General features: G+C 40.0%; 1 pseudogene; it reads right to left on the minus strand.

Annotated features, from left to right (window-relative positions):
• Positions 1-8,967: 8,967 nt before the first annotated feature.
• Positions 8,968-9,965, minus strand: LOC101998333 (annotated as a pseudogene).
• Positions 9,966-10,581: the final 616 nt, after the last annotated feature.

Raw genomic sequence — 10,581 nt, forward strand, 5'->3', positions numbered from 1 at the left:
CAGATGGACTACAGTCTGGAATTTCTGGGGCTATGGGCTCTTTGAGTTAGTCCCACTTGGATAAGGGAAGCATTCCAGCCATGTTCTGGTTGTATTCTCTTTGTTCTCTTTTGTAAATGTGTGGGTTAGAATCTTTATCATTTGGCAGCAGCTCAAATATCTGCACCATTTTCCATTGGGAAAAAAAACAAAAACAATTGCTATAAAAGAATTATGAACTTACTCACATTTAAAGGCCTTACATGTGCGATTTTAAAATTGCCAGTATTCTAGGACTTTCTTTGGTTGCTGAATTTTCATACTGAGATATTAAATGTTCCTTAGTTGAAATAATTCTGATAATTTCATCAGAAAATATAGATTATATGTACTGAATAGGGATTTAAAAGTTTGATTTATAGTCTGAAACATTGGAATCATATATAGATAACAAACACTGACATTGCTTTAGACATTGTTCTGAATGTCTTAGAAATATTAACTCATTAATCCTCTATGTAGAGCTTAGTCGTCACACATGTACTATCTTGCTACAGTACTATCCCAGATGACTATTCTCTAAGGCTTCATTTTCCCCTTGTATAATATCAGATTTCATATGATCAGAGTACAAATGGCAGCACTACGATTGCTTATCTATTCTCCATTCCTCATTTATATCCTCAATAATAAAACTGTTAGTGATTAACCAGGTCTCTTAGTTACAAACAAAAAGCTACCGATCACAGTTGGCATAATCAAGTCAGACTTTGTGGGTGCATAGTCAAAAAACAAGTAAAACAAGTTGAGAGAATGATAGAAACTATGAATTGCCGCAGGGCAGGTTAGGGGCTTGACTCTGGAAGTCATTTATGCTGCCACCACGACTGGGCAGTTGGTGTTCCTACTGCTTAAAGGAAGTGTTCATCTCAGAAGCCTTGTCCTCCATAACATTATCCCATTAGCCAAGCTGAAGAAATTTGCCCAGAGAAGAGAGAATGTCATCATTTGGCTTTAGCGGGAGGTAGGCCTTTGTTTTCCATTTGATGTATGCTGTGGCAGAATTTTCCCAGTGAGATACTGATCAGTCACAAAGCAATTAAGATAAATGTAACAAACAGTAATAGATTAAAAATAATCTCCAATCCATCTCATAGTGTTGTTCTAAGGATAAAATAAATGATAAATACTAAGGATGCCATGAGTGTTACCCAATATTACAATGTAGAGTAGGAAAATCTGTTCTTTTTGAAGCCGTTGTTAAGTTCTTAGATGGGGTACCAAGCCAACAAGGGAAAAGCATACAAAAATATAGTCTTCTGTATCATTTGTGAATAAGGGAATGAATCCACCAAAATGGTTAAAATTGTGACTCATGAAATGTTGTAGGAGAAAATGTACTAACATAAACAGGTATTTAACCAAGAGTGTTAACAGTGAGAAATTCAGCAGGGCGGATTCATACAAATCCTCTCCTGCTTCCCTCCATTTTGTAGGATAAGGGTGCACCTTTCCTGGGCCATAGGAAGTCTGCTTGTTTCATAAAATCTTATCAGTTGCTGTAGGAGAAGGGGAACTATTTCACCTTGTACCTGATATTATCAATTGCTTTCTCCTTGAAATGTTCAATAGCTAAGGTACTATATTTCAGGAATAAGATAACTTACGACATCTGTACCTTCTCTTGATTTTTGGAAGATATTTTAATTTGGAGATGGTATAACTCTCTTTCTAAATGAGTTGGTCAAGTATGTTAACAATTAAGTGCTTGCCAGGTAGTGGTGGTGCACGCCTTTAATCCCATCACTCAGGAGGCAGAGATCAGCAAATTTCTGTGAGTTCGAGGACAGCCTGGTCTACAAAGTGAATTCCAGGACAAGCTTCAAAGCTACAGACAAATACTGTCTCAAAAAATAAAAACCATAAAAATTCAATTAATAGCTCAGAACCAAGCCTGAATTCTGATTCTATTACTTCCTATGTATGAAATCCCTAGTCTATGAGACCCAAGTCTCATAGAGATTGTTTCTTTTTCTGAGGAACAGGTTGCCCATAAGGCAATGGGAAAATTAATTAGCTAATGCTTATGGGCTTAGCATACAGTGGCCCTTTGTTATTTAGGTATCATCAGTGGAAGAATGTTGGAAAGGGAGAGTGGTAGAAGAAAGGTTTCCTGTACCATAGTTATCTTGTCAATCCAGGCATCGCTACCACTATATTTGAATCATCTATGTATATCTATATATCTAACCAAGTCTTGAACTTTTTGTGCCTAGCCTCTGTTCCATTTTTCCTCCACTGGCTCTATCCTCTCAGTCTCTTCTATTGTCAGTTCATTGTGATTGTTCAGTGTCAACATCTGTTGTATGGTTATCAACTATTTGAATAGGCACAACTGGGGAGAGTGTGAAAGGATCAGTGTCTGATGAGTGTTAGGCTGAAGAGTGGTGAGAAGATGAAGAGGTATATTACAGGGAATTATTGAAACACATTTTTGGTTTTTTTGAGAATTAAATATACATATGCAATGTATGTTGATCATATCCACCTCTCACTTAACTTCTTCTGTTTTCCCCAAACTTCCTTCCCACCTTGTGCCCCCTCTATGGTAGTTTGAATGAGAATGGCCCTAATAGGTTCATATATTTGAATGCTTGATTCCTAATTGGTGGTAACATTTGGGAAGATTGGGAGGTGGGGACTTCTTGGAGGTGAGACACTGGGGATGGGCTTTGAGGTTTCAAAAGCCTACCCCAGGCTCATCTAGCTCTCTCTTTGCCTTATGCCAGCGGATTAATATATAAGCTTTCAGTTTCTGCTCCAGCACTGTCTTAGTTGGGGTGTCTATTGCTGTGAAGAAACACCATGACTACAGCAACCCTTATAAAGAAAAACATTTAACTGGGGTGTCTTACAGTTTCAGGGGTTTAGTCCATTTTATCAACATGGCAGGACATGATGGCATGCAGGCAGACATGGCCCTAGAGAAGGAGCTGAGAGTTCTCTGCAAGCAACAAAAGTTGAAGTGTCTCCCACACTGAGAGTAGCTTGAGCAAAGGAGATCTGAAAGCCCACACCCACAGTGACACACTTCCTCCAGCAAGGCCACACCAACTCATAAAGTGCCACTCCCTTTGGGGGCCATTTTCCTTCAAACCCCCACAAGCACCATACTTGCCTGTCTGCTGCCTTGCTTCTGGCCATGATGATCACAGACTTTAACTCTCTGGAGAGATGAGCCCAAATAAACCCTTTTATAAGTTGCCTTCGTTATGGTGTCTTTTCACAGGAAGTGGAATATTGCTATTACAGACCTGACCATACTGTTTTGTGGAGGAATGCAGACGGTATTGGAATTTTAGACTAGGAAAGTGGTGGGAATATATAAATGGGGCTTAATGGGCTACTCTAGTAAGAGCTTGAATGACAAAAGTTCTCAGAGCAATGTGAACTATGGAGTCTCAGTTCAAGAGTTTTCTCAGAGGAGAATAATATTAACAAGTGGGCTAGAGAACATTCTTTTACTATTTGGAAAAATGTAGAGCTGCTTCCCCCCTAATGCTGGGTATTGACTGGCTTGGTCTCATACAGCTCTTGTCTAGATAACTACAGCTGAATCTATGAATGCAACATCCCTATTATGTTCAGGAGATACTGTTTTGCAGCAGAATTCCCTGGGTTTGACTCTTACAGGTTTTCTATCACCTCTTTTGCAATATCCTTTGAGTTTTCAGGATAGGGGCATGTCACAGACGTTGTGTTGGTGACTGAGTCTGCCATTAAAATGCATTTTTTTTGCACTTTGTTTGACCAGTTGCAACACACAGGATTTTTAGGGCAGTAAAAGTATTCCATTTGATACCACAGTGGTAGGCACATGTCATTATCCATGAGTACAAACCTGTAGGATGTCCAATGCCAAGGATGAATTCTAATATGAACAGCAGGCTTTCAGGTTTTTGATTACAGCATTACCCCTTCTCTTTCCTCCTTGCAAACCTTTCAATGTAGCTCCTCCTGCTCTCTTTAAAATTGATGGTATCTCTTTCTTTAGTTGTTAAATATTGTGTGTATTTCTAAATATATAAATACATGTTCAGCTGATATAATGTTAATTACATGTGTATGTTTTCAGGGCTACTTTTGGTACTGGATAGCCAATTTGTATACTATTCCCTAGGGAGGAGACTCTATTTCTTCTGCTCTCAGAATTCCCTAGTTGACTGTAGTACTTTGTCTATGGTTGAAGCTTCCTGGGCTTTTCCCTATCCATGTTAGCACATCTAATGGTGTTGTTCTTATTCAGCTCATGTTTAGGCCACCATGATGGTGAGACTTTTTAGGTATAGTTTCAGACATTACTACAAGTTATGCTATTGCAGCAAATTCATAGTTCATTCCAATGTCTCTTACAACTTTCTGACCATGTTCTGCAATGATCCCTAAGCCTTTTGGTGCAGGAGTTGTGTTGGGCTGGGCTCTACAACTTTGCACTTTGATTGGTTGTGGTTTTCTGTAATGGTCTCCATCTGTTGCAAAGAGAAGTTTCTTTGATGAGGAATTACTCTTATTGTGGGTATAAGTATAAATATTTAGAATGTAGTTAAGGATTATGCTGATTTAGTGAAGTGGTAGTTGTAGGTTCACCTCCAAGATCTACGACTTCATTATTCTTGGGTAGTTGGCCAGGTTTCCAGTACCAGATATGATTTCCGCCTTGTTGTATTGGTCTTATGTCCAATAAGAAAACTGTTGGTTATTGCCAAGGTATGCATATCACTATTGCACTACTAGGTAAATGTGCCATGCTGGTCATTGCTTTGTTCACAGATGTCATTGCTTGGTTGCTTCCCTCCATTGGGCTCTGGTTTTTAATCAGACAATAATATGGGTTTATAAGTTGCAACAAATACAATACTTTGATTTGTGATGTTGACAGTGGAGACAGCTGTGCATGTGTATAAGGATTATATGAAAAAGCTTTGTAATGTCCTCTTAATTATGCTGTAAACTTAAAAGTGCTCCAAACTTACATGTGCTGAAAAGACAAAAGTATCTCAGCGATACATTGACATCACTAGTTTTTAAAGATTCTTCAAAACATAATATTGAGAGAGACTCATGTGTCCTGGAAGAAGGTACAAATTTTTAGTTACTTGTCTATAATAACAGAAATTATAAGAAAAGGAGTCTTTAGGTTCCATTCCGCTGTGCTGCTCTGTATAATGGGTCTGTAGTTACATTATACTCTTCCGAAATATCCTTGAGAGTATAACTGGTTTTGACTAGGCTAGCAGATACATTTTAATCCTGAAGCCTTTAATTAGCATTCCATGTAAAATGGCAGGGTTTAGTGTTGTAATTCTGGAAATTAAAAGTCATTTGATGATAACCCTGAGTCTTGATATCGCCTCCTATGTTACAGGTGCTCCTTAAGGGCATTTTCAGATTTGCTTTTTATGGCTTAGGCTGTGTACTGTTATATCAATGGCATATGCTCTGACCCAATCCTGCCAAGGCTGTGTCTTAACACTATAGAAATTTCTTCAGTTATTATCAAATGGTTCTACATGCATGTCCTTAGCCTATGGTAATGATGCAACTTTAGACTTGTGTACAATGCAGTCAGGTAGAGTTTGTGTTAGTGGAGGCCCTGGTATCTTCAATTTAGGATATCTAAGCTTGTCATTTTGTCAATATTCAGCAAATGAAAGAGAAAAGTGTGTAACTCAGCTAGCTCAGTTGGTAGAACATGAGACTCTTAATCTCAGCGTTGTGGGTTTGTGCAGCATGTTAGGTGCCAATTTGTTGGCATACAAAAGAGTTCCAAAATAAGACCAGAATAGAGTTTACCAAAGGTTTATTTATTTGGGGATAAACTCACAGAAAGGGTAGTGATCTCTGGTCCTCTGCATGCGCTGGGAACTGGAACTGAATGCAGCAGCGAAGGAGGTCCCCACATGCTTTTCATCTGCCTCTGCAGTACACGAGGCCACGCCCAAAGTGGGCTGGTATCTTAAAGGCTATTGGCTGAAGGAGTTCCCACAGCAGGAAAGAGCACAGTTTGGCAAGAATGACTGGAACTGAAAGTCATGAATATAACTGTTTAGTTTTTGTTGTTGTTTTTTGTTTGTTTGTTTTGTTTTTACCAAGCAAGACCACTATTAGTCACAAGATGGGAAATGTGCTTTAGCTGGGTACTCAGCCATAGGGATACCTGGATATTGATGAGGAGTCTTTTCCAGAGGTAATAATAAAATAATGCTTACAATCAATATATTGAAACACTGGCTCTGTGTTATGTGCATTTGTCTCATTTAATCCTTTTATAAAACCTTATTGAGGGGCACTATTTTTAGGTCTAATTTTCAGGTGAGAAAACTGAGGTTCAAAATAGTTCAGCACATATTTTCCAAAGCTGTGCTCTCTGAAATTAATCTATTTGCCTCTAGAGCTATTCATCTTAATCTCTCTATGGTTTTTACTGGTTCTTTATGATTGTTCGGTATTAAAGTACATTCTATTGAATTCTAACCTAGTGGAAACACGAATCATCTAGTAAAAGGCTTTTTTTAGTTTTGGGGGTGTTTATATCATATGATGGCTGGCTAGTCTCCCAGCTATATTTCAGTTCTCACCAGGTGAGCTTTCAAAAACAATGTGCATAGATGAAATATACTGCCACTAGCAGATTCTTATCCACAGTTTCTCTTGGAATGTTGTCCGCATGGGTATATGAAGTGTTTATGAACCTAGAGAATGATGATTGAAAATGAGGTTGGAAATCTCACAAGCTACTTGTCTGATGAGATTTCCAGTTCCCTTTGAGTCACATGGAGCACTGATCTAACTACACCCTGGTTGTACTGGGAACATTCTGCATCGGGGTCTTGGCTATCATCAGAGGGGCTGGGAAGAGAAACATAATGGATGCAAATTAGCACAGATCTGTGGCCAAGGCTACAAGGAAGCGAGACTGCCTGAGGTCAAGAGACTTACAACTAAAAGTAATTGGCCTTTTCAGGTGCAAGTTTCACAGGGGAGAAACTCACACCTGGAAAGAGCGAGCAGAGATTTTTCTACACAACAGAGCCTCTGTTCTGTGGGGATGCACACTGTCTGCTGGCCATACTGACTGGTTGAAAGGTGGAGACCTGACTAAAGATTTTCAGATGCTTTTTATGAGGAAGTCACTGTTGGGAGAAAAGAAAGATGTGGATAAAAAGCATGAGCATCACTTAAGGGTTCGATTTTCACTTTGCTCTTTGGGAAATTACATAACTCACCTTTGAAATTGGAAGGAAAAATAGTCTTTCTACCATTTTCTGTGGACTGGCTTGGATATGAAACTTGAGACATTTCTCTATGCCCACCTTTCTACCTCCCCCCCCCCCAACCTCCATCAAGCAAGCTCTATGTGGTGCCAGTTCTAGTGGTGGGTGGGGATTTTGCAATAGAACTTGAAATTTAAATGTGTGTGGTGTTTCCACACACACACAGTAAAGGGGGTGCAAAAACGCAGGGTATGTTGGTGCTGGTTAAGTAGCTTCATCTCAACTTCAGCTCTTTTGCCATATCTGCTGTATCCATCTGCAGAGGAAAGGTTTGTGAGTAGTCAAGAGGGCTTGTAGCAAGGACTCTGGTATTGTGTTAGGCACGGGACACAGAGTTGAAATGCTGTGGATAATCTTCCAGGACACTCACAGCCAGCTAAGAATATTGCTGAGTTGGTAGAGTACCTGTCTACCATGCACAAAGCCCTGAGGTAGATGCTAAGTGTTGCATAAAGCCAAGTATTGGGACATACACTGGGATTCCTACCTAGTAACTTACTTGCGAAGTAAAGGCAGCAGAATCAGATGTTCAAGGTGATTCTTGGGTGCACAGGGTATTTGATGGCAGTTTTTGTTGCATAAGGATAGGAAAAGAATTTCATGGTCTTGTCGAAGAGCCCAGTGTAAGAAAATCTAAGATAGAGTAGGGAAAGGGGGCACTAGTGTCAAAGGAGTTTGTCCTTAGGTGGTAAGGAATAGATTGTTCAAGAGACTAACACAGAGCGACATATGTTAATGATTCTTTAGTGGTATGCTTCAAACCCAAGCCTTACTGTAAATGGAGGCTTTTCTTTCTTTTAATTTTTAATATTTTATTTTAATATAAATATTTGTCAGTTATAGACAAAGATAATTTACAAAGTACATGCCATTCAAATGGACTTTGGTAACCAGAAATGTAAGTTTTCAAATAACAGATCAGATAACGCACTAATTTCATTTAGAAGTAAGAGATTAGTGACACAGTTGGGTGTACTTTGGGGTGTTTAGAACGCCTACAGACAGACATACAGGACAAAGTAGTGGATGTTGTGTCATTTAACTTACCTTTTTTTTGGGGGGTGGGTTTCAAGACAGGGTTTCTCTGTAGCCTTGGAGCCTGTCCTGGAGCTAGCTTTCATAGACCAGGCTGGCCTCAAACTCACAGAGATCTACCTGCCTCTGCCTCCCAAGTGCTGGGATCAAAGGTGTGCGCCACCACCGCCCGGCTAAATTACCTTCTTAACAGCTGTCCCCCCCCCCCCGGATGAAGAGCAGAAGTTTTCCTTGTCTCACCAGTTAATTTAAACCCTGCTCTTTTCCATACATCAATGAAGTCAATCTTTGGGCACTAATAAACCTTCCCTAGCAGGTAGTCTGCCTACATATGATGTTAGGTTTGACAAGATATTAGAATTTTTTGAGACAATTACATTTGACTGTGGATTTCAGTTTTGTGTGGAGTAGGGTGAATGCTTTTGCCAATTTCAATGTTACCTATTATTTCCCTATTTAAATCCCTTCTTGTGTATAATTACACTAGCTCTTCCTTTGTATAAAGAGCTAATACTATCTTGAAAGTGCTCAGTTTTCAGTACATCAAAACTACTTAGCAAAAACAATAGAGAAAAATAAACTTGACTTTGTCTTGGGTGGAACTGATCAGAGCCAAACCTCAAATAGTTTTGGTCACATCCTGCTCACTGATGAGGACATGTAGCAGACTCAGTTTGGCTTTTATGTGCTTGTATTCATAGTACTCATCCGCCATTGGCATCCTGCCTTCATTCTGTGGACTTCTTCCTGTCTGTTTGAACAAGTGTTCTTCAAATTCTCGCAGGGCTTTCCGTAGCCTCTTCTTGTCAGCCCTAGATGGTCAAGAAGGACTGGCATAGCAGCCTCTCCTAAGTTGGACATGAAGAGATCTGGTTGCTTCCCCCCTTTCTTTTCATCTGGTAGGAGGGTCCATAGACTCTGTCTCAGAGGAGGTGAGATATCACCAACAGGAAGGCGGGACACTGAACCTGGTAAAGAAGGTTGTTGGCTTCTCTGTGGACAGTCCTCATCGGAGTCCTTTTCCTCAATTGTTGGGATCAGGGATGGTGTTGACAAGATTTGCTTGATAATCTTGCATCGGTCCATAAAGAGGCTTTATGAAGTTCTTATCTTGCTTAGTTACCTTGACATCATCCAGGGAAGGAGTCTGGTCTCTCTTCTCCATCACCACAGCATCTGAAGTCTCCTCTCCTGAGGAGCTTGGCTCAGGACCCAGAGCTTCTAACTTGTCATTTTCTCTGGGCACTGGCGGCTGTTCACAGGGTGGGTTTCTCCGGGGGATTTGCAAGTACTCCCTCATTCCTCCAACAGCTTCAGCTTTAGTTCTTTGAGCTGTTTGCATCCTTTAGCCAAATCATTCATCCACTTCAGAACCTCAGGATTTGAAGTCTTGTCTCTGTGTGAGGGCTGATACTTCTTTTCTTGCTCAAAATTTTCTTCAAACTTCCGAATCTCCTTAATAAGGCTCCAGATCTGCTTTGAGAGCTGTGTAATGGTTTGGGGTTCCTTACCATCCCCACCACTGCACTGAGAAGAGCTTCGTGGCATTATAAACTGCTGGCTCTGACTTTGGCTAAAGATGGAGCACCATGGTGACAGCAAATGGAAGCTTTTCATCCTGCCCAGCCCTGCAACTGCTTTTAAAATAACCACTCAGAGACTTAATATTAATTTTAAGTGTTCGGTTGGTGGGTCAGGCTTATTACTAGCTAGCTCTTACATTTAAATTAACCCATCTCTATTAATCTAAGTATAGCTACCAGGCTGTGGTGTTACTGATCTGCTAATATGTTGTTCCTTGGGAGGCTGGCTGATATTTCTCAAATTCGACCCTTCTTTTTCTGTCTCTCTGTTTGGATTTGCCACATGAGTCTCTCCTGCCTTGCCATAGGCCAAAGCAGCTTTATTTATTAACCAATGAGAGGAGCACATATTCACAGTGTACAGGATCCCATAACACCTTACCACCAACTCCCAAGCAAACCTATAAACATAGTATCTTATACACTTAGAAAATGAGTTTCTCCCCCTTTCTTCACCAAGAGATGTTTTTCATTTATTTTATAAACTTGTTAAAGGGGTTGTCTCTGACTCTTTTACTGGCTTTTGAGACCATATTCCTGGTATTGGGTCGCTTTTTTCAACCTTAATACGTGGAAAGGTGCTTAGTTAGTCTTACTGTAACTTGATATGCCAGGTTTTGTTGATATCCATGAGAGACCTGCCCTTTCCT

The sequence above is a fragment of the Microtus ochrogaster genome, chromosome X (assembly GCF_000317375.1).
Source record: "Microtus ochrogaster isolate Prairie Vole_2 chromosome X, MicOch1.0, whole genome shotgun sequence".
Taxonomy (NCBI): Eukaryota; Metazoa; Chordata; class Mammalia; order Rodentia; family Cricetidae; genus Microtus; species Microtus ochrogaster.